Source organism: Panthera uncia (genome assembly GCF_023721935.1).
Source record: "Panthera uncia isolate 11264 chromosome B3 unlocalized genomic scaffold, Puncia_PCG_1.0 HiC_scaffold_1, whole genome shotgun sequence".
Lineage (NCBI taxonomy): Eukaryota > Metazoa > Chordata > Mammalia > Carnivora > Felidae > Panthera > Panthera uncia.
Genome location: NW_026057582.1, coordinates 100,751,174 through 100,778,578, shown reverse-complemented (window position 1 = coordinate 100,778,578; position 27,405 = coordinate 100,751,174). Strand labels below are relative to the sequence as shown.

Sequence of the window (27,405 nt, the reverse complement as noted above, 5' to 3'; positions counted from 1 at the left end):
TCAAAGGCCGCATTCAGCTATATGCTCATGCATGTGCTCTGTGCCTTGGTTTACTTTTCTTATTGTGTTTTATGAATAGTCTCACCTAAATAGTTGTATGTGTAGCACTTCCCAGGTTCCAATTAATCATCAACAGCAGAAAATCTTCTCTCCTAGAAGGGTCTAATACAGAGAAGCAGCATTGCCTCAACATTATATAGGGATAATCTCTGAGTTGATGTTACCATGAATAATAATAACTACTATTTGTCTACTGTACCTGTTAATTTATAAAGGACTTTTCCATCTTTTCTCACATTTAATTGTCAGTGAATTTAACCTTCTACTATAGGTTGTGGATACTAAGATCATTCCAACTTTGTGGGTGCAAAAGCTATGGAAGCAGAGTACAGCGATGATAAAAGGTGATTTAAATTGCCCATCATGTGTGGACAGTCGTTGAGATTTGAACACAGGTCTGTCTGACTCCAAGTCCAGTGCGTTCTATGTTTAAATTCCCTGAAATTCTGCGAATAAATCTGGTATTGCTGCTCACGGTAGGCCCCAGTGATCCGAGTGTGCACAGAACCACGCGGCTAACACCCTATACCGCCATATCGAGACCTGGCCAGATACGCTTTGAGCCCGTTTCCACACCAGGCTGTTGTCATGAGATGTTTTAATCGCTGCTTGCTTCTTCCTCTTTGATGTCTTCTTGTTGGCAATGGTATAGCCATTTGTTACGCACCCAATTAAGTCAGCAGTCTTGTAGTCTTTTGTAGAATGTGGAAACTTCTCGTTTTATGTCTTGTGACTCTGCTTCATGGAGCCGACAAGAGAGATGGTAGAAAAGGTTACAGTCACTCCATTTCTCTATTATCATCTTCTCCTGAGAGCTTATCACTAATTCTGGTGTCAGAGCAATAGTCATTTTGAGGCTTCATGAAAGCCTACATACTCCCCAGAAATGCAGACAGCCCCCCTGACCTTTGCGGCTGGAGATAATGGCCAAGGCTGAGGCACAGTGACCTTTAGGCCAAGAGTGGGTGGCAGCACTTTCTTTTCTGTGACATTCATTTTGCTTTTCAGTGTCTGTATTTTTAATTGGAAGCATGTACAGTGTGAATCTGCCTGGTTCTCCCCATATATACACCCTGAACTCTGAGTAGAAAGATTGTGTCTGGCTGGCTCTTGTCATAAAGGAATGCTTTCCCCGCTAAGCTGGGGGCTATTACTAATTGCCACAGTTATCGACACAAAGGATATTACGGGTGACCTTTCGGGGGGGGGGGGGAGATGCTGTTAGCAGAACAGGGCCTTTGTACCAGCTGGCCCAGCCCATGCTCTTTCTCATATTCATTTTACCCCCATGATCTCATGAGACGAATCTGGCACTTGGATTTTTTTTTTTTTTCAAACGGCATGTTTTATTGTACCCGAACTCTTACTATTCGAAGGGGACCATAGCCACTTAAGCCATTTCTGCAAGTTCCTTCTCAGATTAGTTTTCTCCATGAAACTATCTGCTGCAGACTCAGCCAGAGTGTTTAGTTCCCCCTGCGCTGTGCCTAGCTCCAGCCCATAGCAGAGATCTTGTTTTGTTTAAAAATGTTTTTAAATATATATTTATTTTTGAGAGAGGGTGAGAGAGTGTAAGTGGGGGAGGGGGACAGAGGATCTGAAGTGGGCTGTGTGCTGACAGCTGAGAGCCAGCGCAGGGCTCGAACCCATGAACTGCAAGATCGTGACCTGAGCCAAAGTCTGACGCTCAACCGACCGAGCCACCCAGGCACCCGAGAGATCTTGTTATTTATTCTGTTTGGTTCTTTATTATTTGATAAGTCTATAATGTTCCCAGCTTATTTTCCACGTGTTCATCTCATTCCCTCAAATGTTTTTGTTTGTTTGTTTGTTTGTTTTTTACTGCTTATCAAACAGAAGCCGGCCACCAGAATTTTCTAAGGACCTCCTTTTGTGCCGGGCCCTGTGTTAGGTGCTTCTTACATAGTTTTATTTAATCCTCAAGACATCTGGGAGTTAGGTGTTGCTCTCCTCATTTTATACCCGAGAGACTGGAACTTACACACACTGTACACATAATAAACTTCTAAGGGTCACACACAGCTGGCAAGTAGGGGAGTGCTGTGCAGCTTCTGTGTGCTAAGGCAGGACGCCAGCCATGGACACAGCTGGGGGATGGGTGGGGAGAGGAGGCCCCCAAACACAGATCACATTACCCATGTAGTATGCTCCCCACAGCACCAGGCACATGGTTGTTCAGTAAGAACACCCATGATGGTGTTCTTAACCATGACCCTCTTCTACTGAAATACACTGGGACAGCCCCCTCGACCTCCGACTGAGGCTCAAGTACAGGTGTGTAGCCAGGGCAGGGGTCCTTCTGATAAGGCCTGATGGGGATGGTGAAATGGGAAGACATGTCATGATGACGTTGCTCCTTCACTGGCTCCCTTCGTATTTATAGTGCGAGCATACGCAAGACGCTAGGGAGAGCCTGCGGGAAATGTGGCAGAGTCTTGGCCTTCAGGAGCTGAGACATTATCAAGAAACATTTCCTCCTCCTTCAGAACCATCCAGAGATCCAGAAGAAGAGTTCTCAGTTCACAGTGAGAACTGTTCAGTTCACAGTTCACAGTGACGTTCTGAGCAAAAAGGAGGAAGGAGGGAGGAAAACCATTGTGGGAGCGGGGGTGGGGGGGGACACACACACACACACACACAGCCATGAACCAAAGCCACTAAATGTCCTTCATAAAGTAAAACTTACAGAATACCAAGACTTATTTCCTCCCGCTATTTGAAGTTGCTTTTTATGTTCAGAAAACTCAGAGTAGGAGTCAGTGGTTTTCTCTTACTTTGAGCTGTGTGCTTTGGACAGCCTGGGACCCAGACCACCCCAACTGGGTTGGTATCTCGAACTTTCCCCGCTCCCCAGACTCATGGCTGCTCCAAGCTCATGTCACTGAAGCCTTTCACAGGCGCATCCATGGGCCCTGGTGTGTCAGGAACAGAGCCATGATGCCTTCTTCCTGGGAGACAGGGAACGAGATCTCCATGGCGGCAGGATTGACGCCTAAAATTGTCGGAGGGGGTGACAGGTTGCCAACGTCTTAGAAGAACGCTGCGTTTTTATGTTGTGCCGATTTTTGAAATCCGGCTCCTGCTTGTAGATTGTCGTGTAACCATGTCAAGGATTAGGTAGGGTTTTTGTATTTATATATACATGGGCATTGTTGTTCCTGATGAGTCCAGCAGTGGGCTGGCGGGGAAGCTCCGTCCACCTCGCAGAGCACTTAACAAGAGACCTGACAACAGCAATATGTTACCTCTTTTGTTTGTATGGCATCTTCACACCCACTCGCTCGGCAACGGACTGAATGAAATGTGCTCCGCTGCTTTGTGTGGAGGAAAAAGAATGAAAATAATGGCCATTCAGGCAAAATAAAGCTTTTTAGTGCTTTTCAGAAAGCAGTCTTGTCTTCATTGTTGTCCCGGTGTTCACATAATGGCCTTATCCTGTCCTTCATTGAAACACGCCCAAAGCAAGGAAAACATCGCACCCTGCACACAAACAAATGTGTGTTCTGAAAGTGATCAACAAGGAAGGCATGGGTCTGAGAGGGCCGTTGGACCAGTTATCCAGAGGGTTTGTGAGGAGAGGGCTTCCGCTCAGAGCAAAGACAACGGACAGGTGATGTGGACGGCGGGAAGGGGCTTGTTAGAAAAATAGTTTTGGAGATGAAGTTCTGTCTGGCAGGATCTCGAGAAGGGGAAAGACATGATTTTCACTGTTATCCCTGCCATTGTGCACACTGATCAGGCACATGCTGTGTGCCAGGTGTGACACTGAGCGTCTCTTAAGTATTATGTAATCCTCTCAGAAACCTCTGAGGAGAACTGTTGTCCCCATTTTAGTTATGAGGAACCTAGAGTCTCGAGAGATCAAGTCACCTCCCCAGCATCATTCAACTGGGAAATGGTGGAATCAGGAGTCAAATCCAGATACCGTCTGACCCCACACACCAACTATTCTTTGAATTTTTTTTACGTTTATTTATTTATTTTGAGAGACAGAGAACACAAAGGAGGGGGGAAGAGAGAGAGAGGGAGAGAGAGAATCTGACACAGGCTCTGTGCTGTCAGTGCAGAGCCCAACATGGGGCTGGAATTCACAAACCACGAGATCATGACCTGAGCCAAGAAGGAGTTGGATGATTAACTGACTGAGCCAATCTGGCTCCCCCAACATACATACCAATTTTTTTTAATGTTTATTTATTTTTGAGAGAGAGAGAGAGAGAGAGAGAGAGAGAGAGAGTGAACAGGGGAGGAGCAGAGAGAGAGGGAGACACAGAATCCGAAGCAGGCTCCAGGCTCCCAGCTGTCGGCACAGAGCCCGAAGCCGGGCTCGAAATCACGCACCGTGAGATCACGACCTGAGCCGACATCTGATGCTCAACCAACTGAACCACCCAGGTGCCCCTTTACCAACTTTTTAAACACCACCCTAGGATCCCCAGAATCCAATCACCCAGGCTTATAAATTAGAGGAAGTGACACCTGGGTAACAATGGGAATTCCAGGGAGAGTTACTTTGGGAACCCAAGTTCATTTGACTGCTCATCTTTATGATAGGATTGTAGGGGTGCTGCATGTTGTGTCAATCATCAAACGTTGGAGAGGCAGAATAAGTGAGGACATCAGCCTGAGTTCGGGGCAAGATATCCTCTAAACCAGCTCAGCAAACACGGACTATTCACTGTTCCTCTCTGGGTGTTGCTAGCCTGGTCTCTTAAGTCCACCCTTGACTCATTAAAATCGGTGCTGGGCTGGAAAAATCATCAAGATCCTCCCGACAATAAGATTTTCTGTTCCCATATCTCTCTAGCCACCTTCTCATGGTGACTTCTAGTTAATCTCTTATTTCTGTTTGTATCAATGACGAGAAACCCACTGGAGCCACAAAGGCCATTGATCCCCCCACTTCACCAGCCTTAAAGTGATCCTTAACCTCTGTGTGCTCCATGCCTCTTGCCCTCTCCTGAGTCTATCCTCATCGTCTCAACTCTTCTAGGTCCACTTGAAATCCCACCCCCCACCCCAGCAAGATCCTACTTGACTCTTCCCCAAGCCACATTCAGAGACATTGCAGTGGCAGCTTGAAAGCAGTCACTTTAGGAGCATTTAAACAGAACTGGAAAGAACTACACATCAAGCCATCGTTATTGTTTTGAGAGCTCGTTTATGAGCCCACCACTGCTCATACCCAATGTCCTACCCCCATTTGACTCCAGCCATTTAATACCCCACAGGCCATTGTTTTATCATGTGCCTATACATGTCTCACTACAGAGACTGTGGGGTCATCAAATTCTTTACATCTCTGCAGTACCTCATGTACCTTATAAGTAGTGAGCACTCTGTCCGTACTGTTCATCTCATTTCCTTGGGTGTACTTTTTTCGATCCAGTTGGTTGCATGAAAATCTGTTAAATAGCCCATTGTCATTTATGCATTCATAAACCATTTATTCAGACCAAGGAGCATTTACCGTGTGCCAGGCATTAGTTCAAAAGGCAGAATCCCTGATAGTAAAAGCTGTAGGAGGTCTTTTCCCACAGAGAGCTCACATTCTAGTCAGGAGAGACTAAAAATAGACAAGTAAGCAAATTAACAAATAAATTGGATGCTGTCTGTTAACAATAAAAGAATAACTTAGAAGGATGGAATAGAGGAACTGGAAATTGGGTGGTACCTAATCTCAGGTTGAGATGTGTATTTGCTTCCTGTTGCTGCTATAACAAACTATCACACGTTTTTTGGCTTTAAACAATACATATTTATCTTACAGTTTGGGACGTCTGAAGTCTAAAATGGGTTGGCAGGCCTGTGTTCCTTCTGGAGGCTCTAGGGAAGAATCCATTTCTTGCCTGTTGCAGCTTCTGAGTCTATTTGTACCACTTGGCTCCTGGCCCTGCACATCTCTGACCTCTGCTTGTGTCATCACATCTCCTCCAACTCTGACTCTCTTACCCCCTTCTTTTCCTTATAAAGATCCTCCCTGCCTGGGTAATCCAGGATAATTTCCCCATCTCAGAATCCTAAACTTGATCATAACTGAAAAGTCCCTTTTGCTCTATAAGGTGGCCTAATCATAGATTCCAGAGACAGGATGTAGACGTCATCAGGGGACATTATTGTGCCTCCCGAGGGAAGGCTTTCTTGAGGAGGTAACATTTGAGATGACACTCAAATAACAAAAACATATGAGGGAGAGTATTCCAGATAGAACATCCTGCAAAGATCATGAGCCTGGCCTGAGCTTAGAGTTTCTGAGGAAGGTTCCAACTCATTTGAATGAGCATCCAGAGGGAGGCCAGGGAGGTAGGCAGGGCCCAGGTGCCTCAGCATCATGGGGGCCAGAGTGGGAGCATGGACTTCATTCTGAGTGTGATGGGGAGTTGGCAGAGGACTCAAGAGTTGTGTTTTTCACTGGGTTGATCCATACTTTAATGGAAACAACTTCTCTGGCAATTGTCTAAAGCAGTGCTGGCCAGTAGAAATATAATGCAATGCACATTTCTAATTTTAAGTGTTCTGGTAGCCATATTTTTAAAAAGTGAAAAGAAACAGGGTAAGTTATTCTTAATAAAACATTTACTTAACCCCATACATCAAAAATATTATTTCAACATATAATCAATATAAAGAACATAAGAATGTGATATTTTTACCTTCTTTTAAAAAAAGTATTATGTCTTCAACCTCTGGTGTATGTTTTATGCTTAAATCACATCTCAGTTTTGACTAGTCATATTTCAAGTGCTCAATAGCCACCTGTGGTTTGTGGCGACCGTTTTGGACAGTGCACCTCTGGACACGGTCCTCACAATCCTGTGAAGAGTCTACTCAGGGAATGTTTGAAAAAGCAGTGAACAGTGGGGTGTCACACAGAATGTGGGGCACATGTCACTGCCCTTAGCCATTCCCAACTTCATAAGAAGAATATAATATATTCTAGACAGGAATGTGTCCCCTGGTCCACTCTGAGTGGACTCTTGTCTGGCTGGAACCTCCAAGGAACACCTATCTCTATCCATTTGAGTGGTCTTTAAGTTCACCTCTTTGTCTACCCCTCATAACCTTTAATCCCCTGAGAGTTTTAGCCCAAGCCACACTTTCCCCACTTCTTTATAGACAGGGCCATTTATTCAACTCATTGTACCGATATTATGGAAAACAAGGGCAGAGGTCAAGAATGGGAAAAATTGAATGAAGCAACAAGAGGGTATCAGTTGCTAGGCAAGAACTGTATCTCAGACGCTCCCAAGCTGTACCCATGCCTTCCTATGCTCTCACAGTGACCCATCCCTGATGCTAACCAGCCACAAAAGTCTAGCCCGAAAAGCTTAGTACAATAACACCATGTATATTCATTTAGAGTTTTTACAGTGATATTAAATTAAAAGGGTTTATGAAATAGAAAATAAAGATCTGAATTAAAAAGGTAGGTCATGGAGGTTACATAAAGGCCAGCTTAGGAGAAGCATATTCAACACTGCACAAGACAGTAAAAATAACAGCAACATTTATTAGAATATCCTATTTAGAGCCAGTGATCTGTGCCACACTGCTTTCCGGAAAAGGGATGGCACCAGGTTCCCTTCTGATGATGGATTTGGTGGGCTGGCACCTTGACCCGGACATCTGGGCTGTGGGTACCAGCAGCACCATCAAAAGACAGTTTGGCTGTTTTGACATGTAGGGACAGAAGCTCTCATGTGCAAGGACAAAGGTGCCTTCAGTGAGTGCTTTGGGGCTTTAGAGCAGCAGTCAAATTACCAGTGGCTCTAATTAGTGTGCCTGCAATCTGGAGCGATCTATATCTGCATCCCAAAAAGGGGTGGAATGCTTCCCTGTGATAACACATTAGCACAAGACATTCTTGGGTGAGTTTCCCAAAATTACAAGGACATGATGGTGTGGGAGAGAATCAGCCTCGATGGAAACCTGTTGCTTTCAAAATCAGCAGCCATCTTTGCAATCAGCCAGTGAACAAATATTTGTCTACTACCTGTGAAGTGCTACAATCTGGAGGAACTTAAGCAGCATGAGGTCCCTACTTCCCAGGGACTTAAGACCTGGCTGGAGAAAAAAAATAATAACCGTGCAATAATAAATAACAGTACATGGCACTACTGTGGTACACTGGGTCAGGTTCTGGCCTGAGAATCAGTAGATCTAAGTTCTGCCACGAACTCAGCTATTTCTGAGTGCTACTACCTGTGGTCTAGTCATCACCTAGCAGGGGCAATGGTTACTGGATCACACAAGACTCATTTCCTTAGGACAAGGCACCTTACCTCTCTGGACCTCAAGATCTTCTAGAAATCAAGAGGGTTTGGAGAGATTATGATGGTGGCAATAATAATAATGGCTCCATACCGTGACGTCTAACTTTGTGCTCGTGGTTGTGCCACATACGTTACATAAGTAAAGTTTTCCCAGTTTATATAGATGAGAAAACGGAGATTTAGGCTAAGTAACTTACCCCAAAGCAAAGAGCACTGACTAATGCAGACCTGAGATTCAATAGCAAGCCTTTGGGTCTGTAAGTTTGGAATCTAAATGCCCTGCACCCCATCCCAGCTATCACATTCTTTAGTTCTGGGACCTGAAATAATCATGGGAAGATTACTTGGGAGGCTTACTGGGTGAAGACTGATGGAAAAACCATGTTGCAGTAAAACATGGACCGGGTGTAAGCAGAGCTCCAGAGGGAGAAAGACACCTGTCGCTGTGGCTCAGAGAATTCAGACCCAACTGTATCAGAACACCGTGATGCTGGAATTCTGCATCTCTGTCTGGGATATGCTGATCAACCAATGCCGGTGTCTCAGTTTGCACTGATGCAGCACTGGTCATTCGGCAAGACAGTCACACAGCAGGCGGAGTCACCAGAAGGGGACTTCAGGGCTGCTGCGTGAAAATAAGTCTCAACTCTTCAACATTTTCATTTTATACTAGTCTCAGCCACAGGTGGAAGAGCTGTGAATTTCACTTTAGCCATAATGTTTGGTTAGGACACACACACACACACACACACACACACACTGGCACCCACAAAGTCTTCACTTTGAGGCAAGGGTGGGTTTGGTTTCCTTCACTTACACAACTGATGCCGCCCAGGGACTCTTTGGTTTAGATGGCTCATTAGCCACAAACTGTTTCGTTATGTGTTGCCCAGTTACCTTGGCTTCCTGCACGTTCTCTTGAGCGGATAGCTCATCTTCTTATCTCAGAGAATTGTTTCCCCAAGTAGCTCCAGAGTGTGTAGCTTTGATACCATCGAGGCAAGAAGGCATTAAACCACCCTTTTTGTAATTATTTTAATCGTACTTTTTCATGTCTGCTTCATGAAAAGATGATGTGGTTAGATTTAAGCTGGGCCTTGCTGAGGGTGTCGTTTATGCCTGGGGTTACCCACATGGTCACGTGCCTTACCTTCTTTTGCAGCAGGGTGATCTTATCTTCTTTGTTGCACCTTGTCAGAGAGCATCCACCTCCTTCCAGCTTTTATGTGTGTGTGTGCATGCACACACATGTGCGTTTAGGCGTGTGTGGAGGTTTGCTCGTGGCAGCAGCTTGTAAAATGATACCTTGCCATTCATCTATAATGAGGCCTTTGCTCTACTCTTAGAAAAGAAAACCTTTATTGGCTTTTCACTTGGGAATTTGGAGCAAAGTTTTCCTTAAACAGACGTATTTCTATTTAATTTAAGCAGGGAATTCTCTTTTTCCCTCTATGTGTCAGGAACTGACCCAACTACTTAGGGTACAAAGATGAATATGATTGAGCCAGTGTCCTTGAGAGATTTTCACCATAGCCGTAGAGAGAAAGCATGTTAACAAATAGCTAGGATTTAACCCAGAAAGGGCCGAGAAGTGCCATAAATGCAGTTCTGAAGGAAGACAGACAAGGGGGACTAGAAAGGAAGAGCCAGGGGAGGTTATGAAAAGGAGAAGACATTTAAAATCCATATTTAAAGTCAAGTACAAGTATTCCAGTTAAAAAGGTAAAAGGTATTCCCAGCAGAGGGAATAGCAAAAGAGATAAGGAAGATATGGACATGTGGGCTATGTTTAGTATGGCTTGAGCAGAGCAGGCATACAGAGGTGAGGCTGGAGAAAGGTGGGCTGACCCAACTAGAGGAGGGCTCTGTGCATTGTCCTGGGATGTTTAGCACCTGGGATAGCATCCTGGGATCTTCAGCTGTAAGCACTTTTAGCATTTAGTGTCCTAGGCTCTTTCGCCTTAAGATTTAAACCCAATGAGTGCACCAGACCCCCCGGAAAGACAGGAGGACACCTTACGGGTCCTTGCCAAAATGAAGACCTTGGCCTTCCCCAGCCAGACAGGGCTGTGCCTGCCAGTCTCTCCCTGGTTCTGACTCAGCCTGTGGCTTTCCTTTCACAAGTGATTTAACCCTCCTAGTACCTGGCTTGCTGTGGTCAGAGTGTGAATCCTCAAAGTGTCCTTGACTTCTGCTGACACCTTGAAAGACACATGGGAAGAATTGCTTTTATAGCTCATGTGGCTCTTGCGAAGTCAATGGACGCTTAACCATGACCTCCATAGGGACAGTAGAAGCAGGCATTGGTTTGGGTGGTGGCAGTACATTGTTGCCTGGCTAGGCAAAGAGCTCTGTGCCTGGGAGACTTAGAACTCGTGGCCTTGCCTGGCCTCTGCCACTCTCAGGCTGAATGACCTTGGACAAGTACTTTCTGTCCAGGCTCCGGTGAACTCACCTGCTCATGGAGGGGCTGGCCTCCATGGCTTCCTTCTGTGTCTGATTCTGTCTTACCTCTTTAACTTTTAGGAACTCAGAGTGTTCTATGATGGAAGAGTCTGACCGGAAGCATTTCATGTTAACATAGGGGCTCTGGGAGTTTTGTGCCTTGGACGAGGGAAGAAGAATCACCCGGAGGCCCAGTGAGGATCCCCCTTCCTCCATCTCCTAGCAGCAAAACAGCTGGAGAAAGAGGGAGGCAGAACCCAGCTTCCTACCTGAGTCGTCCTTAGGTGTGGAGGTTTGGAGAATGCCCCCTGGGAAGGGGGCTCTGGGAGCCACACAGCAGCAGTGGGTAGAAAAGGAGGATGGAGTGAGGGGGAGGGGGCTACAGCACGCAGTTGTCCTCTGGCTCAGATAGATCCAGCCAGCTCCAGCCCCACCACCACTGCCCTCACCCGGCAGATGCTGTGGCCTGCTTCCAGTGCCTGGCCACTCAGTGCCTCCCAGGCTGCGTGTCATGTTTGTCACCCTGTTTTCTACTCTGAAGGCTGAGCATTCTCAAGTCATATGCATTGAGGGCTCCTCTGCACATGGTCCTCAGTTGGGTTTCAGCGGAGGTGATCCATGGCCGCCAAAGCATATGTAGATGGCAGAGCCCAGGATGGTCTGGCTGCAGCACAGGGCACCTATTACCATCCTGACCACAGGTTTTGGTATCATAACAAATGACATGGGTTCAAGTGCTGGGCCCACTGACTCAGCGTACAGCTTTTCATGGTCACTTCATCTCTGTGGGCCTTATTTTCTCATCTCCGAAGGGCAGGTAACAGGACTTTGTACGACTGTCAGAAGAACAGACTCAGATGAAGTCTTAGTGCTGTGCCCGGCATGTAGTAAGTGCCCCATAAGTGGTAGCTTTAAAAAAAAAAAACCTAGTATTATTAAGGTCTAGAAAAGTAAGTTAGGGCCGGAACATAGAGGCTCCTTTCTGCCAAGGCAAGGGATTTAGATGTTGGCCTTCAGCCCATGGGCAGCCATTGAAGATACTCCAGCAGGGAATGGCATTAAAGAAATTGGTGTTTGGGGAAATCTCCACCTGTCATCATTTTGGGGTGCACCGGAAGCAAGAAGGAATGTTGGAGCCTGCTCAGGCTCTGTTGGTGTCCAAGCAAAATGGATGAGGGCCCAGGGAGGTAGCAAAGGGAATGGAATGGAAAAACAGAATCAAGACCTTTAAAAAGGAAGATGGCTGAGGAGGATGAGTTGGGCCCTGGGCTGAGAGGCAGTAGAGGAAAATGAAGGAGGATGTACCAAAGAAGGCATCAACCCAGACTGGGGTGTGAGTGTTCTCTGTCCTGGGGGTGGGGGTGACTGTTGACCCAGGTCCCAACACCGTGGTTTTGGGCACATTGATTGGTTGTACATTTTGTGTCATGCTTTGTGCACAAAGGGTTCGAGATGGTTTTACATGGTCTATACTTTCCTCGTGAGGAAAAATGAACTGAAACAGTAATGACCAAAGGAAAGAGGAGATGGAAACGAGAACAACATTGTCGGGAAGTAGAGAATGAGGAATAAGATGACTGACAACACAGGGATGGGAGTGGTGGTGTCGGTCCCACAATGTCAACTTGTGGCCTTGGAATTCTATTATTTCCCACCTACTCCCTTCCTTAGGGAAGCATCCCTCCCAAAGGGACAGAAAAAGCAGGTTCTTTGACCTCTTTTCTACCTTCCAGAATAACAGTGGGGTATTTCTCAATGGTATTTTTCATCTTCCTTTTCTTTGTAATGGCAGAAGCAAGGGCAGTTGCCTTCTTCTCCAGAAGCAGTAAAAGTCCCAGGAAAGGATGAGAGGGAGGGAAAGCAAGCAAGAGCAACAGAAAGGGAGAGAGAGAACCCATCGCCAGGTGACCTGCTGGTCGGATGGTGGTCGTGGCGGCTGCCACAGAACCATCCAGCTTGTGGCTTTGCTTCCTCTTTCTTTCTCTCTAGTCGCACAGAATCACTCAGCCCTAGATTCCTCTTGGGTTTCAGAACGCAAGAGGTCTGTGAGGATACCTTGCAGTGCCTGAGGCCCGTGAGAGCGTTCCCAGCCACCGCAGAATGTTTGGAGTCTCCGGGCAAGTGTTGTTTCCAAGTGTTGTCTCTTGGCAGTTGTTGTCAGCTGCTGGGTGGTGTGGGGAGAAAACGAGGCACAGTTGTTTCCTGCAGGTCTCTGCTGACAGTGCTAATGGAGAGTCACTCAACACTTGGTAAGTGCAGTGAATGTTTTTATTCTCAATGCCCAAATTTCTCTGGCTTCCGTAAGTTATTGTTGTCGAGGAAGAAGGTGGTATCATCGCCACCCTCCCTCCCCGTGTGGTGTGACAGCGCAGAGATCATTATCTCTACACCTAACTCAGCATTGCTTTTTTGGGGGTAACAGCTTTCAAAAAACCATCAACTGGGCTCCAGCCAGTCAGGCTTCAAGGGCAGTTACCACAGTGCAAAAAGGCAGACTGCTTTGTCGGGCGTGCTGCAGGCCACGGATGCAGGCTTTAGGGGATAATGAGCACATCCTTTCTTTGTCACAGATCAGAATCTAGACCCACTGGTTCTTGGGACAAGGAGAGAGGGGGGCTGGGTGACAAGTGTGCTAGTTAACCTAGAGCTCCTTCCCATCTCTCCTCTGCCAGTCTGGCAGTGGCTGGACACGTGCAGGGTCCCTTTAGAGAGAAGAAAACAGCTTAGCAAACATCTAGCTGTCATGATCTTCTTCCTAATGGGAACCCTGAGGCTGAACTAACTTTCCCCAGGTCAAGCCCCGCTGCAGTTTAGAGCTACAACAGGATTCAAGGTGTCATTGGCTCTGCATTCAGTGTTCAGACACTTCTTGGTGAAGTGCAGAGAGATTGGCTCTGCAGAGGTAGCCCTGGACCAAATCCAGCCTGAGGACCCAGGAGATATCGTCTTCACCCAGCTCCATGCCAGGCCCTCGGTGCCCTCCGGGGATGCTGCAGAGCCCTCTGGGACAGATGCTGAGGACACACAGATGAGAGGACAAGTCACCCGAAGCCAGTGAGTCGCAGAAACAGGCACCTCCTTCTTCCCATTACGAGTAGGCTCTCTTAGGCTTGAATGTCCCACAAAGAAACCAAGCTGCCCCCCCCCCCTCATGTTATGGCAGTAGTTGGCAACATCAGTCCCCAGCGAGTAGAGTTCACTCTGGAAGCAGTTCTAACTGCTGCTACAGACTCAGACCTTCCTCTACCTACTGGAACCATCTCAGGGCCAGCTCGGCACACTCAGCTCCCTTCTCCCTGTCGTAGCTCACGTACCATAGATGGTCCTCCCACAGGGAGGACTCTCCTGCCTGACCCTGCTCCAGCCTGCTAAGCATGACAGACAGAATCTTAGTTCATCTTCTTCCAGTTTGGGAATCTTCCTTCTTTATTTACCTTCTAAAATGTTTTCCTTCAATCAGGCAGGCAGCAAAATTGTCATAGTGCCTCCTGGTTGCCAGCCTCTCTATAAGCCTCTACCAGTGATGCAGACACACACATAGCTGTCCCTGTACGAGATTTTTTCTACCTATACTTCTAGTGCCTCTAAGAGCCCAGGACAAGGTCACTTTATCTCACCAGGGCAGGAGCCATACTTTTCCTTGTATCCTATGGAGCTGCGCTCCCACGGGTACCAATCTCATGGAATACCATGAACGGTGCTCCCCGGAATTGTGAGATCACTGTATAGACCCAGGGTCCCCTCTGCCACATGTACTGTGTGGAAGTGTGAGGATATAATATGGTACGTAAACGTACGATCTCAAAAGCCCAGCAGATTGGATTCAGATCTGGGCTCCACTGTCTATCAGCTTTGTGGCTTTGGGTCACTTAATCTCTCGGAGCTCCCAATGAGATAATCATTGGTATTTATGTTTAGGGTGGCTTGATAAATTAAGTTAAAAATACAACTAAAGAGATTTTTCAGTGGGGCACATAAAGGGCCAATACGTATTAGCAACTGTTATTATCATTGTTGTTAATATACTGATTGCTCAGTCTTACTGTCATTATCTTCATTAAAGGTAGGGCACACTGTGCTGACAGTGCCCAATAACACAAGCCCTTAATATGTGTTGAATGAATGTTTTCAAGGATGATCAGTCAGGTGGGGCTCCAAATGCCCTGTTACAAGAAAAAGAAGAAAATTGTCTGGGGGAACTGAATTAGAACCAGAAGACACTGAGTTTTTTTAATGTGGTTTTGGTTAAATCGTGTTCTCTGGGAACTGAAAGCAAAGAGGGAAATCTTGACCTGGCCACAGTTTTGACACCTGCAAGTATGAGGCTGTTGTTATCTGGTGTGGGTGAGGTTATTTATGAACACACTGTTGTTTCCCCCCTTCACTTGGCCTCACGCTTCTTTTCTAAAGGAAACCTCCAGAAGGATGGGCCTTAGGTCTGTAGTCTTCAGGCCAGATTTCATCCTGCACAGACAAGGTACGCCACAGGCTTCTCTCTCCATGGCCAACCCAGGGCACTGGTCAGCCAGGCCCTGGGACCTGCTGCCTTCCTGCTTGGACAGCACACCCTGGTTGATGGGGCAGGTGCCAAGATGTTCCCTCTTTCCCATGCCAGACTTCTGGATGTTTGGATACAGCTGGAGAGCTTTCTCTTTTTTTCATGATGTTCTCGATGTTTGGTGCTGTACTGTCACAGCCAGGGTAAAGTCCCACACCTAGACCCTGTGTGGGTCAGCTTGTGTTCAGTGTTAAAAGCAGGATGAGGGTCCAGGACTCTACAGGCCAGACCAGGCTTAAATCAGCAGGTAGGGATCTGGCCCAAGCTGATGGGAATGAAAATTGCACCTGTTTTCTAGAGTTATCAGCAGATTACTCAAACTGTGGCCCGTGGTTCCATTGGAGCATGTGCTGGGGAGACAGATGGTGTCAGAGGAGACAGCCAGACATTGAATCCAGATCATCCCATAGCATTTGAAGACTCGAGTGTATATCAACGATGATCGTAAGCAATGATAACAAAATCTCTATTTAGAGAAGGGCTGGGAAGCCAAATCTTAAAAAAATTTGGAGCATCAACTGTGCTCCACCTCACGTTATATGGCCTGTGTTATTTGTTCATAAGATCCCTTCTGGAGTGTTCATAGACATTTCCTGTGCCAACCCAAAGGGCACAAAGAGGAGGGAGATATCCCTTTCCTTCGGGGTGTAACTTCACAATGCCAAATGCTTGCATACAAAGTGAACAGCTAGTTGCTTCCAAAGGTTTCCAGATATCCCAGTTTGGGGCATCATGAGAGGAGACCATCAGAAGCTAACTCATTTGGTAGGGCCTTCTGTGATTTCAAAGCTAATAGATACAGTGAAGGCTATACCTCTAGTTAGCTCTTTAGAGAAGTAAATGGTGCATGCGTTTTTCCTAACTCTGTGGTCAACATGGAAACGAAGGCCAAGGTCACCGGCCAGCATTAGATAGGATTTAAAGTGTGTGTACCTCTACCTCCAGACAGGCTCCCCACTGTCTCTACATTCCAGACAGGTAATGAGGTCACTGTTTTCTTGCTTTGTTTTTCACATGTTAAACTTGCAGTACCTGCTACCAAGCCTGTGTTGACGTGTGCAAGGAAGGATGGGGTTGGCAGTGTGTAGTACCCATTGACTGATATACGTGCATCCTCGCCGTTGCGTAATTCTAGAGCCCCACCTGGAGAGAAGCTTGTGTGAGCCAAGCTTCAGTGCACATCTGGAATCACCTCAATCAGACAGGCCTCATTTTTTTTTTCCTGGTCATTTTGTTTTCCTATTTCCATCCATTGACCAATAAATAGGAAATACAGGATAGAAAGGTGTGGTTTTTGTGACAAGAATTCAAGATGGAGAAATAAGATTGCTGGGCTCTGGCCTGGGATCTGCCTCTAAAGTTACACGTCCCTTAATTGCCCATTCAGGGAGCCTGGGGAAGGGGCAAAGACAAGGTGATAGAGGGCTTTAAAAGTCAAGGTAAAGATTTTGTACTTGGTCATGAGCACAGGGGGCCATTGAAGCATTTCTTCAATAGGGAAGGTCCCGGTCAGATTTACCTTGAGAAGCATCACTGGCTGCAGCGTATCCAAGGTTTTGAGGTTTAGACTAGATGAATGACATGGGAAGGCATGGCCTAGGGCAGTGGGGTTGGGAGGGGAGGGTAGGAGGGGAGTCTCTGGGGAGTCTTTCAGAGATACACCCTTAAGGGCTTAGCAACCAGTAAACCTGAGTGATGAGAAACAGGATGGGATACAAAAAGAATCCCAGCTTTTCTGTTGTGGTTGGATGGGGGTGTTTCCAGCTAAATGGAGAACCCAGGAGGCAGTAGATTAGGCAAGAAGGCCACAGATTTGGTTCTCAAAATGCTGCATCTGGAGTCCCCACTGGACATGGGTGTAGAAATGTTCAGGGAACCAAAGGAGAGTGAGTCTAAAACTGGGAAGAGAGCTCTGGTCTAGAGATGGACACTGGGAGGTTATCGATTGCCTAGGAAGAGTGTGGAGTTTGGACCTACCAGCCTGCTGATGAAAGAAACCTGTGGGACTGTCATCAGGGGCAGGGGGAGCATGTGGCAAAGATGAAGAGCGAAAGGTCAGGACAGCTAGTGTAAACTTTCAAGTCTCCTCATGATGTCCTTACCAGTGTGTGAAACACCAAGAGCAAGAATGAAGTTTCTCTGTTTTGTCTCCTCTGTCCTTCGGCACAGAGAACAGAACAGACCAGCACAAACTTTTAAGTGGTGTTTGAAGCCTCCTGGTAGTTCTCTACAGGCATGTGCCTTCACGTGGGCTGGCATTTGTTCCCACATGTTCTGGGTAAACAACTATTACACCATGTCACCTGTATTTTCAGCTGAATGCCATTTATTAAAAAACAAACAGGGGCGCCTGAGTGGCTCAGTCGGTTAAGCATCCGACTTCGGCTCAGGTCATGATCTCACGGTCCGTGAGTTCGAGCCCCACGTCGGGCTCTGTGCTGACAGCTCAGAGCCTGGAGCCTGTTTCCGATTCTGTGTCTCCCTCTCTCTCTGCCCCTCTCCTGATCATGCTCTGTCTCGCTCTGTCTCAAAAATAAATAATAAAAAATGTTAAAAAATTTAAAAAAACAAACAAACAAACAAAAAACAAGAAAAACATAAGCCATTCCTGCCTATCAACTGTTAGGACCCATGTTTAACCATGAGAAACATACCTGTTGATGGGCATATTAAAAGAGGTTGGTGTAATGGAGTAATAAGTGATTGAGCAGCACCCTAGGTATTGAACTGTGCCTTGAATACCACAGAACTTGATAGTCCTTTAGACAAAAATAGTTAAATAGCAGGGAGGCTGTTTGCTTTTAAACTGAGAGTAAGTTTTCATCTCAATGGCAGTTGGGAGGTAAAAAAAGGGTCAGTGATTTTTCCTACCTTTGGAGGGGAATCAGATGATGCAGACCAGCCATCTTCTAGGTTGTATCTGAGGATAGTAAACTAAATCAGAGCATCATGATTAAAGAGGAAGTTTGAGTTTAAAGTGGAAGTAAGCTACTGACAAATTTGTGGAAGGACAGAAGAGTCAGAAGACCTGGGATCAGGTCCCCCTGTCACCACCTCTCTGACCCACAGGCTCCTCATCTGTCAGAGTTTGCGGGGGGGGTGGGGAGGTGCAGTCATCACAGGTAGTCTTCTACAGATTGTCATGACAATGAATTGTGTATGGATTTTTCGGGTCTTTTTTTTTTAGAGAGGGAGAGAGTGTGCCAGCGGGGGAGAGGGGCACAGGGAGATTGAGAATCTTAAGCAAGCTCCACTGTCAGCACGGAAGCCCGACTTGGGGCTTGATACCATGCCCCTGGGATCATGACCTGAGCCAAAATCAAGATTTAGATGTTCAACCACTGAGCCACCCAAGTGCTCCTGGAAATTGTTCTGTTATGTGAAGTGTGTTGGGCCCAGGCTGTTTGATTGGTGTCTTATCTTGCAGGGAAGACTTCACTTTCAGGTATGTCTCAGGTCCCTGGAGGGCCATTCAGAGAGCCGATGGTCTTTGTGCAGGTTATGTTTTTGAAACCTTCTTTGGCCCGCAGTTTTGCTTACCCTCTCCACTTTACGAACGTCAGAAAGATTATCTGATTGACTGATAGAACACCAGCAACCCGGAGAGATATTGTAGCACGGCCCAGAGCTATACTTTCCATTTTTATTAAAATTCTTATTAACTCATAGCCCAAGAGCTTTTAAGCCAAGCCTGATCTCCTTTAGGGCCCCTTGATTTGATCAGAGCAATTTGTGTGCAGTGTTCTGGTCCCACTTTGTGGAAAGGCAGCAATACAGCAGCCAAATGGTGTTATTCAGAAGATGGTGGGGTTCTCTCTCCCTCCAAAACCACCTGGCCTTACAGCCCTACTCCCACCCTGGCCACATAGACACACTTGAGGTCTACAATGACAAATCTGCTTCCTGAGTTTAAGGCCTCCCACCCCTTTGAAAGTGTAAATCTTTCTAGGAAAACTTTCAGTCCTTTGTAGCTCAGTGGTGCTGAATTGGTTGGCTCCTATTCTGAGTACAAAGGTAACACTTTGGGGGGAAAATATCCTGCAAGGTAAGGGTCCTGAGGGAAAATAACACCATCTTGAGGTGCTAGGGGGAAAGAGGGACAAGTTGGGGACCTTGCCGCTTGGGGACTAGCTCACAGTCTTGTGGAGTAGGAGCTGTCTGAAAAGGGTGCGAACAAAATGGTTTTCTCTCAACAAACCTGCAGGAGCTCCATGTGTGTGATTGGGTCAGGTCCATCGTCTGAGCTGTTGGGTAAAGCTGCGTCTCTGTTCTTCCCCCGTGGGCTTCATGGCGATTTTTATCCTTCAGTTGGTGTTTGCTTAAGTGGCCTCCCTGAATTACTCACATTTATCCTTCCGTTAATAGGGAGTCTTAAACTTAATGTCATCACCTTGGTAATCTGCTAAGCTATAGAGCGCCTGAAAATAGCAACTCTCTTAGCAGCTTGCTGAGTAGAAGCCATTTCTTTCCGGACATAAACTATATCTGGAGCCTTTTTTATTTTTCCTCATATTCGTGTTGAGGTACAGAACACATAGCGTTGAGGCTGTGAAGGGTGGTGCCGCTATCCCTAGGATCGAACCTCCTATCTCCAGCATTGCTGACTTAGATTTTATTGCCAAGAATTAATTGGTAACGTGGCTCTGAAAAACCCCTCATGAATGAAAACTTGTATCTGAGGCCTTATTTTGTTATCTGCCCAGTGTTTCTTGCCTGCTTTGTATTTGAAGGTGCAGATGTCCAGGCAGAGCCTTCTTCTTTGTAATTTCATAATATTTAAGGAACTGTTATTTTTCCCTTTTTTGTCCTCTCCTTTATTTATTCTACAAAGATTCACAGAGCTGGCATTCACTATGTCCCTGGAACTGTTGTGAGCCTGCTAACGATATCCGGTGAATATTAGAGAGAGGACTGATTCTCAAGAATAGTTAACATGGTTATAGTGCACTGATGGCTGATGAAGTATTCCCATAATATCTAAACTCAAAACAACACAGTGCAGTGTGCAGAGGAAGGATTATAATCACTTCTACCTCATAAATGACAAAACTGTCACTCAAGATCATGCAGGCAGCAAGTGCTGAAATCCAGACTCGAACCCAAATCTGCTAAACTCTAAGCCCTGTTCTCTCAACCATACTCTACTGCGTCCCTGGATCTTAAAGAATCTTCCCAGGAGATGAGGCATAAGCATGTAATAAGACAAATGACTATATAAAGAAGTCTGTGATTAAATATCAAATGCGTGGTTAAGACCGGTGTTGCCAGGTTCCAGAAGATGGGCAAAATTATTATGGTAGCCAAAAAATCATGGTAGTAAAAGAGATGGGGCTTGGTCAGTTAGGTTAGCTGGAGAGAAAGAAGAGACCTTTGACAAGATAGAACCGATTTATCTTTCACGTAGAAGTCTGAGCTGATGTGGCAGCTGAGCTACAAGAATTTGGCATTGACCCAGGCTTCTCCTGCCAATCCTGGGCTTTCCTTCACCCGCATCCCCAAGGTGGCTCACCATCTTGTCCATATTCCAGGAAATAGGCTGAAGAGAGAGGTGGTGGAAAGAGAGTGACCAAACATTCCATTTTTGCCCAGTTCTAGGGGATTTTCCAGGACGTGAAACTTTCAATGCTAAAATCAGGAAAGTCCCTGGCAAATGAGGGGGTTGTCATGCTAGTTGTCGTGCTAGTTGTAGGGCCGCACCTGAAAGTTGTATGTTTCACTTGTAGTTCTATCCAGTTTGCTAGAACTTAGTCACGTGGTCACACCTGGCTGCAAGTGAGGCTGGAAAATGTAGTCTTTATTCTGGGTGGCCATGTGCCCAGCTAAAATCTTCCCATGGAAGAAGGGGGTAAGAGATACCGGGCTATAACTAGCTGTCTCTGCCATAACACAGAAATATTTTTGGTGGTAGAACAGTGTTCACAAAAGGTAACAAGCTTTTGTGTTGAGTGCTCCCCAGATGAACTTTGAAAGGTCTGCCGCCTGCTCCCCACTATTAGGAGATAGCGTCGACCTAATAGCTGACGTGTCATGATGGAGGGAACCTGTGCGCACGGGTAGTCAGTTCTGCCCCGGCAGACATGCTCTCCAGCCTTGTTCTTGCTGTGCTGGAGTGCGGTTTCCATACAAAACCCTCCCAGTTAGAGTTTGAAATTCATCTCATCAAACACTCCAGCTCCAAGGACAAGAAGACTGGATTGGGATAGGAAGGGACCCAAGGAGTGAGAGACAATATGGCAGTGTTTGGAAATCAGTTGTTCAGTAGAAGAGAACCTAGGACACAACTTATGTAACATATCCCAGTCTGGTAAAGACCCTTCATCACCTCCTCTATCATCCTAGCCTCCCGGGTATTCCCAGTCTCCACACTGATGATACAAGCGTGTGACCACGTGTCAACTTTGAATTATTGTTTCTCTTCTTGATGGCCTATGATTTTTTTTTTTTTTTTTTTAGCAAAATCATTTCACTGTGGGGAATTGAAATATCTCTGTTCCTAAACTGAGGCGTGGTCCCTCCTGCCCAAGTGAATCTCAAGTGTTTCGTGAATCAGCTAGACTTTGGCCATGTGTTTCTCATCACGCTCTATGCCTGTTTTCTTGTGTACCGTGGAGCTTCCAACTTGAAGAGAATAAACATTCCAAAGGCATTAGCATGCTTGTATGAATTAGTAACTTTGAGGAGGGAAAAAGCTGAAATGAGATCCAGCCGCAGTTGTAACAGCTTTACTTGCCTGGAAGTACTTACTTGTCATTTTGTAAAGGTTTTCAGTCAGCATCAGCCACTGTGATGGTTACAGAAGCCTGGGAACAATTTTGATTGTGCAGTGATTCAGGGAGTTATTAAGGACAATAAATCTGCATTAGTTAAGAATTGAAGAGCTATAATGTAATATTATGCAGCCATTAAGCATCACATTTTCAAAGAATATTTAATGGTGTGGTAAAATGCTCATGATATAATGTTAAGTGGAAGAATCAAGATCTCAGACTGCATCTACAGCACGTTTCCAATTTTGTAAGTTTGCATATGGAAAAAAGACTAGAAGGAAATTCTCCAAAACGTTAACAGTGTTGGTGAGACTATAGACCACGGTTTTGTGCTTAAAGCCATCTATCTTTTCCACATTTTCTAAATGAACAACTGTTCCTTCTATTTTAATGCAAACATGTACTACACATATAATTATGGAAAGTTATTTACTTTTAGAAGAATATAGACCGAAATGCCCTTTTGTGACTATGTGATGACGTTGATGAAAATAGACCATTTTCTGCAAAAGTCCAAGACAAATATTGGGACTCCTCACCCTTAAAAGAGCTCTAACACAGTCGTGTGCTCAGTAGGTAGCTTCAGACCTGTGTGGTTCATTCATGCATTCATCATCTATTTATTGGGTTCCAATGTGTGCCAGGCACAGTGCTAAACTGAGTAAGGCCTGGGTCCCAACCTTAAGAAGCCTGCCCTACGATGGGGAGACTTTCATACTAATAAGGCAATATGTTAATTGTCTTAGGGAGTTGTGAATAAAGTATGTGTTCATTAGATGAATTAGTAGATGGATCAATCAATGGATGAACAGAAGCAAGAGTTGGTCACCAGGTCTGACCTTTCCTTTAGGGGTTTTCTGGCACCCTGTGAGATTTCTCCCATCTCCTTATGGGAATCTCAAGTGTCTGGGCTCTGCCCTTTCAGTCGATTGCTTCATAAGACGACAAAGGCAAATGGAAGAATTGACCATCTCTTTCCATGTGTTGTCCTGGCGAGGCTGTACTGATTAGGGAATGGATGATTCTGGAAGGAGTCAGAGCTGGAGGCCTCCAGATGTGCAAAACTTCTCCCTAGTTCATGCAGGGTTCCTGTGGGACAAGAACTCAAGCTACAGGCATGAACAGACCAGTATTTTTTTGGCAGAATTGGACCCAGCAGGAAGTAGAAAAGGCCCTCTGTCCCCCACTGTCCACCCCCACCCCCGCACCCAACACTGATGCAGGAACTAAGCAGAGAGGCCCCTTCCATTCCAGTGAGAGAGGAGTTTAACAGGCCAATGCCCCAGGGAACAGCAACCCACTGAATTCCAATAGCCCTAAGGTATAAATAAATGCCAAGGGAGACTAACACTTCCTGCTGTAGAACTCCCTGGGGCATATGGTGTCTCCAGACTGGCAGTAATCCAGGTAAGCAAAGGTGAGGCGTGAACCAGGTTGGACCAGGGAAAAGACATCTCCTCCCTAGCAGATTCTTACTAAATGCTCTGGCAGTCTCTCTCACTCTCTGGGACACACTACCTCCCCCTAGTGGGGCTTGCAGTTCTCCTCAAAGTCCTGTGTGGAGGAGGACTCCTGATGTCTTTTTTGCAGGACTCCTGGAAATCCTTAAGCGATCTAAGTAAATGAGTAACTCTTTGGATAGTGCAAGATGAAAGTAAATGAGCTGCCCTGAGACCATAATGAATGCAAATGAATTCTGCACCTTTACACAGGTTTGAGAGAGACTAGCAGAGCTACTAGTGGTGAGACTAGTCTGAACATGAGAGAGACTCAAAATCAATGGGAATCAGGAAGAAGAGAGGGAAGGAAAATGCAAAGTGGTAGTCCTTGGAGAAGCCATTAGCCAAGGCTTGGCTTTTATTCCTTTCTTCCTAAGAAATACCCTAGGTGGTTTCTGCCCAGTGCCTCCCTGGAGCTTTCTCTTCGAGGGTCCCACATCCCCACGGGTCTGGGCCGGGGTGAGGGGTACATCCATTCCCTGTGCAGAGGCTGTGGCTGCACCCAGTGCGCCTCAGTCAGAAGCTGCCCGGAGGTGCCTAGAAGTAAATAGACCACTGTGGTGGCTGAGCCCAGACTTGACAGTCACCAAAGAGTGTCTCCTCCACCTTGCCTTCCTTTGTCCTCCTCTCGGGCTCTCTTTCCTTCCGGGAGCCTCTTGATGCCCTCTGAGCCCCGACCCAAACCTTCCTTTACCTGGAACTGATCACTAGTTTGGCAGGACCGCCTTCTTCCCCTGCCTGCCTCTCTTCCCCTTCCTGCTCCAGGCTCAGGTCCAAAGCAAGGCCGAGAGGGGAGAGGAAGTGAGTCTCACACCTGTCACTGCTTCTCCAACTCTGTTCCCTCCCCTCCAAACGTTGTTCAGGAAGCCTCTTCAGTCTGTCCCGCTTTCCCCACCACTCCTGGTGTTGCCTGTCCTTCACCCTAGGGATCCTCTACAATGAAATGCCTTGTATAGTTAGTACTGATTTGCCTCTGAAATGTACATGAATCTTTCTTTCTTCGTCTAGTTCTCAGTGAGCACCTAATACATGCACCCACTGTAGCAGAGGTTATGGACACGAACAAGCTGAATCTGGCTGCTTATAAGGCGATAGCTAGAATGCAGTCACTGAATAGTCCTGAATCCTGACTGGAAGCAGCAATCGTGAGGCAGACGGTAACCCCCGGGTCCTGTGCAGATGGTCCCTTGTTCTCAGGGACCAACACAGGCAGCTCCTTCCCAAACCCCATTCCTTCAGAGACCCCCTTCTCTCCCACAAGGCAGCTCCACATTCCCATATCACTGCAGCAGGAAGAAGGATGTTCACCCCCAAGCTGGTTCCTGAGCACACATTCCTATGGAAGCCTTGCCATAAAGGGTGGTTCGGGGATATCCTTAGGACTACGCTTCAAGTAAATGACGATTAAAACATAACTTTTTAAACCTGTCCTCTGGGAATATAACCACCCTTCATAATTTGCATTTCTTGGAGAAAGCTTCCAAATAGCAAATGAACAAATGAGTTCATTTTAGATTTTATATAAACCAGATATTTTCTTACCAGCCCTAAACCCCTGAACTCTGCCGTTCTCTCAGGGCTCCATTTCTACCAGCTCACTCACCTTTTGAAGTCATTTATGTCAAGGTATTATTGGGTTAAAAATGTTACTTTTATACGTAACAGGCATTTTAGCAGAGGATTCCGATAGACTGATGCCTTAACTCTCAAAAAAGAAAAAGAAGAAAAGATTTTTTTTTTCATTCCAGTGTTTCTCTCCATAGCTCTAATAAGGGGGGGAGGTGGGTAGGGGGAAGGATCTCACATAGATTTTAAGGCAAGTCAAGAAGAGAAACATTTGGGAAGAAGGGATTTGGGGCGCTCTAAAATCATACACTTTGAGTCTCACACCCAGTATATATAAACACCGCATTAATATTGTTTTCCAATTAGGCTTTATGTTCTACCTCTCCAAAGTACTTAACATGTTATCTGTATCACAGGCAGGAGAAGGGGAGGGTGTTGGTCTGCCCAATGAGATGCCTTTAATTCTGAAATGTAATTGAAGGTTGTGGAGTTTCTGAGTTTCTGAATTGAGAGTGCACACCTTTTCCTTTCTGTGGTTGCGTTAGGGCTTGGGAACTAAAGCTAAAGACAATAAATATCTAAAGTTTTAAATCTGATGGAGAGAAAAAGAAAGAGTATGTCTTTAAAAAAAAGAGAGCAGGTAGAATAATGTCCCCAGGCCAGGAAAGTACCAGTCATTTTCAGATAAATTATACCCTCCTCCTCCTCCATGGGAAAAAAAAAAATCATACTCAGACTTAACTGTCCCTTTGGCACTTTTGTCAAATGAGTTTTAGTAGCAGGAGCTGCTAAAAATATAAGCCAATTTCTTTCTTCATTTAAATCAAGTGCTTAAAAAAAGTGTAGCGCCTAGAACTGGTGCAGGGCTCAGCATAGCAGCAGCTGGTCTGCCCGAGTCCCTGAATAGTCCTCAGTGATAGCCCAGCGCCCTCTCAGAGCTGAGGGAAGCCAGCAGTGAGGCTGGAAATTGTCCCTAAGGGTGGGGGCTGTTTTTAGCACCTGAGACTCAAGTTGAAAAGGTGTCCTTGGGTGCCTACTGACCAGATCAGATGCAGAAGGTACTCTCAAGAGTATTTTCTGGGGCGCCTGCGTGGCTCAGTCGGTTAAGCGTCTGACTCTTGATTTTGGCTCAGGTCATGATCTCACGATTTGCGAGTTGAAGCCCCGCATCGGGCTCTTTGCTGACAGCGCTAAGCCTGCTTGGGATTCTCTGTCTTTTCTCTCCGCCTCTCCCCTCCTCCCACCCTGAAATAAATAAATAAACCTAAGAAAAAAAGAATCATCTAAGTTACACATAAGCCGTGTATATCAAAGGTTATCTTACGTTCAAATTTTGTGAGTGGAAACGTCTTAAGAATTAATCTGATTCCCAGATTTTTATAGGTGAGAAAAATCTGGAAAAGTCAAGTCCCTGCTGTGCAGTGTCTGCTCTTTCTCTCTGCCTGTGCTTTGCACTCGAGGGAGAGCAGCAGCACACCGCTTCAAGAATAGGATGTATGAGGGGGAAGCGGGCCTACTAGGAGCTGACTGTGTATTGTGCTCGGATTTCACCATGTTGCCTCCATTACTTAGCCTTGAGACTTATAAATGAGGCCACCTTGAATCAACCCCCCTGTGGAACTTCAGTGATTCAAACAAGCCTCCTGATTGAGACTCTGAGATAGGTTTGCCATAGTTCAAATTCTGGTCTCTAATGAATAGTGAACATAGTTATTAATGTCACAGTGACTTCTACAGAAGAGCTACATCATTTTTACCACTCTATCAAACCTGACTTTTCTATACAATAATTGCATTAATGCCTTCTGTGCGTTTGTATGGTGAAGATACAGATGTACCTAAGCGTGTGCTAGAAGCAGTGACGCATCGTGGCAAGTATCCCCACTATGCTTTCTTCCAGTTCTGCTTGTTAAGAGTGGCACAGAAATTTGGAAGGCTGCCAAATATCCCCGTTACCATGGCACAGGAGGGAAGTCAACTGATTCCAATTAGGATTAACTCTGTAACCCTTCCTTCCTTACAACAAGGCTCTAATCACCTGAGTTAATCCTGAGATAGCAGCACTAGACAACTCCAGAAATTCTGGCTACACAGTCCTACTTTACCCTGTTTGGACTCTCTTTATTTATGATGTTTTATATTCCGCCTTTGAAGTCACCTCTGTGATCTTCTTCCTAAGCATCAGATTATTTTGTCCTTTGCCAGCTGCTGTCCTG

At 46.0% G+C, this 27,405-nt stretch overlaps 1 protein-coding gene and 1 long non-coding RNA gene across 3 annotated transcripts in view; both read left to right on the top strand.

The window, feature by feature from the left end:
- The window catches only part of RORA (RAR related orphan receptor A), a 711,367-nt gene that overhangs the window by 360,895 nt on the left and 323,067 nt on the right, over positions 1 to 27,405 (top strand). The window lies entirely within an intron of this gene.
- LOC125908869 (uncharacterized) lies at positions 1,720 to 25,804 on the top strand. The gene is made up of 2 exons (XR_007453459.1): positions 1,720 to 13,853; positions 15,656 to 25,804. It is a non-coding gene; the product is annotated as an uncharacterized LOC125908869 (long non-coding RNA).